The sequence below is a fragment of the Phyllostomus discolor genome, chromosome 4 (genome assembly GCF_004126475.2).
Source record: "Phyllostomus discolor isolate MPI-MPIP mPhyDis1 chromosome 4, mPhyDis1.pri.v3, whole genome shotgun sequence".
NCBI classification, from domain to species: domain Eukaryota; kingdom Metazoa; phylum Chordata; class Mammalia; order Chiroptera; family Phyllostomidae; genus Phyllostomus; species Phyllostomus discolor.
Genome location: NC_040906.2, coordinates 124,941,293 through 124,945,441, shown reverse-complemented (window position 1 = coordinate 124,945,441; position 4,149 = coordinate 124,941,293). Strand labels below are relative to the sequence as shown.

Sequence of the window (4,149 nt, the reverse complement as noted above, 5' to 3'; positions counted from 1 at the left end):
TGATTCAAAAAATTCTCAGAATACCTGACTAGAGAAAGCTAGTCTTCAGCAGAGAAAACAAGGTAGTTCATCGTTTACCTCCAGCAAGGGCATTCTCTTCAAAATGAAATGTGTTCCCTCCCTCTTTCCCTTTTAGGAAGGAGACTTCCTTGAAGTCCCACATCAAACATCCACTGCTGTCTCATCGGCCAGAACTTACTCATGTGGCCAAGGAATCTTGGAAAAAGTAATCTTTCAGCTGGAAAGGAAAAAAAGTGTGGAAAGGAAGAATGATGAGATATTGGGAGGTGACTAGAAATATCTATTACAACCGGTAATAATCACCTAGATAAAGTAATGGAAAATAAATCATTTAGTTTTTTTAAAAGCCACAAAAATAACACCCCCAGGATATCAGTGTATACAATTTTTTTAAATTATTGAAAGATAGAAAGGAGACCTAAGTGAACGCATTGAATGACTCACACGTATGTGCATGAAGCCCTGCTGGGCCTTTTAAATACTTGGACACACGAATGGGCCTCCATTCACACTCTTGCCCCAGCCCTGCATGTGTTAGGGGCACGTATGGCGGGGGAATAGGGTGGGGATTCCTGTTTTATGTAAGTAGGCCAAGGAAATCCTCTTTGGTAAGGTGAGTTAGTAGACAACTGAAGAAATGAAAGAGCAGTCCTTACAGGTAACAAAATAAACAAGTTCCTCAGATTTAAAGTCATGCAAAAGAAAATGCAAATCAGCCTGTCTAAACTCAAACCATACACACATTTCCTTGACTGAGAGCCACATGAAAAATGTCTTTTTAAAAATGTTTTTGAAAATTATGTCGATTGTACTCTAGTCAGCCTTTTAAATGGAGTGATAAACCAGCAACCTCTGCATCACCTGTGTGCTGCAAGAGTGACTCCAGGCAAGGCCTGAAAAGGAATGGCTGAGTGTGCAGTGAGGTCAGTAGCTGTGTGTGGTGCGAAGGCAGCAGGCTTTGTGACGCTGAACTATAATTGGGTGGTATAAAGGCCAACAAGTCAGGCTGGCTGCCGAAGAAGGGGCCGAACTGAACTCAATAATCTCAGCAACTGAGGTTATGTTAGCATTTCTGCCCATTGGTGAGAAGCACAGTGTTCCTTATCAAACACATAAACCTCAAGCAAAATGGTTTTGGCATATTGCATGCATCTATTACTTTAAAAAATACACTTAGCTAATCATACTGTGTGATTAACGTTATGTAGAAGAAGCTATGTAAATATAAAAAGAATGAAAACAGATATAAATAAAATGATTATAGTGGTTCTTGGTTGTTGATGTCATTTTTTCCTACATTTCTATTGAGTACTTACTAGTTTCATAGCTGAAAAAAGAAACTTTAAAATGCATTTTGTCAAATCAAAACTTTATAGCTTTATAGAAAATCAATTAAATTATTAGATCTTATAAGCTGGATAACTAGAAGGTAAATATATTTAAATCAGTAGCTGTTATATGTTGTTGGTAATCTATTAGAATGATGAGATTTGGAAAGATATGTACATATTACTCAGGAATAAACTTAACAAGAAATGTACCAGATTTATATCTGTGGTAGAGATATAAAATATATATCAATAAGTGAAGAGATAATACCTTGCTTCTGCATGGAACACTCAATACTATAAAAATGTCAACTCTTCCAATATCAGTGAACCATTAAAATAAAATTTCAGTAAAAATTCCAGTGATATTTGTTTTAGAACATGAAATGGGAATTCCAAATCCATCTGGAAAAAAAGTAGAGAAGAAATTTGTTTTGAAGAAGACGAAAAACTCAATAATGAGGAAATATTTGTCTTTCTAGAATTTCAATAAAACTGCAGCTATTGTAACAGCTTTAGACAGTCACAGATGAAAAAAAGAAAGATTAAAGGAGGCCAGGCTATATATGTATAATTGACTATATAATAAAGGAGGTATTTCAAATCCCAGAATAATAATGCTTGTTCAATAAGTAGTGCTGAGAATGGTATTTGGAAATAAAAGAAAAAAAAGAACTTCAATTAATAAATTAAATATATACTTTGCATATGGACTAATGATCATGTGTATTAATGAATGACAAATCCATATAAGCACTAGGTAGAAAAACCAGAGATATAATCTTGAGATGAGGAAGTCTTTCTTATATATGAAGTACAATTCCAAAATTGTGAATGAATACTGATAGCCTGAACTCTATAAAAATTGAAAACTTCTGTGAAATAAATTGAAAAATATAAAACAAATTGAAAAAATGAACAATAGGCTGGAAGGAAAACATTTGTAGCATATATAATTGATGAAAGATTAATACAAAAAGATAAGCAACCAAAAATGGCAAAGGATATAGACAGGCAGTCCATAAAAGAAGGAATACTTGTGTCTCACTAACAGGTAGGTCAGTCATCCTCATGCGTTCATCGTGACATGCAAACTATGACATCTATGAGAGCCGGTTTTTATACATTGGATGGGTGAATGTCAAAAAGGTTGATAATATGCAATAGTTGCAAGGTGTGGGAGAAAAATATTTTTTATGGACAACTCCCAGAGAATTCCTTTATTGAAACTTTCACTAAGTTTTATCATGAAATGTTACATACATGATGGAAAATGGAAGACATACCAATTACATGTCAGGAAAAAATACTTTAATGGTATTTTTATATAGTGTGTTGGCTAATTCCAGTGGATCCTCATCTCTTACTGCTGACATTATCTCCGGTATTTGAATTATACTGCAGGGTTCATTTCTGTCTTTCAAACAGTGTCCGTTTTCCCATTTCTTTTTGGTAGGAAATGAAGTTTTTACATATTTTGAACCAGCATGTGTATTTTGATTCCACACCAAGGTCCATCCATCTCAATCATTAATTCTTCTCTAGGTATTGACTTCAAAACTTCCAAATTAGCCTCAGTTTTCACCAAGCAGCCATTAAATCCTATATAGAGACCCAAGTCAATCAAAGCAGCTGCTGCTTCCTTGGTACCATCAAACAAATGCACTACTCCATCTACACACCAATGTCTATTTCTTTTCATTATATCCAAAAATTCAACATTTGCATTTTGACAGTGAAGAAACATGAGTTATTTTGTCTGTTCTGACAATTCAAATTGTTTTTCAAAATATTTGGGCTGAGTATCTTTGGGACAAAACTGTAGTTGGTCAAAATCAAGACCATATTCCCCTATTGTTACAACTTTCCCCTTGTTATTTTCAGCAAGATTTAGCAGTTCCATGAAGTAAAGATTGGGGTTATTCTTTTCAAAGTCATCACATCTTGTAGGATGACATCCAAATGTACTGAAAAACGTATCATTTGTTTGTGCTGAATGCAGTGCATTTTCACTGTCTTGTAGATTTCCACCTGTAATCATAAACTTTTTGACACCAGTTTGGACAGTTCTCTGTATTACATCTTGAAAGTTATCTTGATTCTTTTGAACGCCCCTATAAATTCCTCTGAACATAGGATCTGTCAAGTTGATACCAATACCTGTCTTTAAAATATCAGATGCAACAAGAAGCACTGATGGCTTTTAAGCAGAGGAGTAAGATTTGCAATCTGGACATCTCACTCTAGAGTCTTTGTGGAGGGTAGAATTTGAAGGGAGCAACTGGAGTCAGGATATTTCCTTTGGAAACAGGCAAGAGCTCACATCCACGAACTTGAAGCAATTCATGACTGCGGTGCCGGTCTACCTCGAGAAAGAAACATTTTTAAATGTGATGGTAGCAGTGTCAGTAATTTAGTGAGCCCTTTGGAGGGGAATTTGAGAATGGTTATTTAAATAACCTAGCAATCCCACATCTAGAAGTCTATCCTACAGGGCAATCTGTGCTCACACCCATGGGATGTGCACAAAATATTATTTGTAAACCAAAAATTAGAGTGGACTGAAGGTCCACCTATGAGGGACCGGTGAAGTAAATTACGGTTTAGCTGCACCATGGAATACAGTGTGGTGTCAACAAGGACACAGGTGAACTGTATGTGCTGACAGTGAAAGTTCACGCTGCATCATTAAGTTAGAATGTTGTTGTGTACAGGGACAGCTTGATCTGAATTTTTAAAATTCTTCATAAAATGAGAAGAATGGAAGATTTTTACCTTTTATTTTATAAACTTCTGTATT

At 35.3% G+C, this 4,149-nt stretch overlaps 1 pseudogene; it reads right to left on the bottom strand.

Annotated features, from left to right (window-relative positions):
- Positions 1-2,539: 2,539 nt before the first annotated feature.
- LOC114495252 lies at positions 2,540-3,718 on the bottom strand (annotated as a pseudogene).
- Between the last annotated feature and the right edge of the window lie 431 nt (positions 3,719-4,149).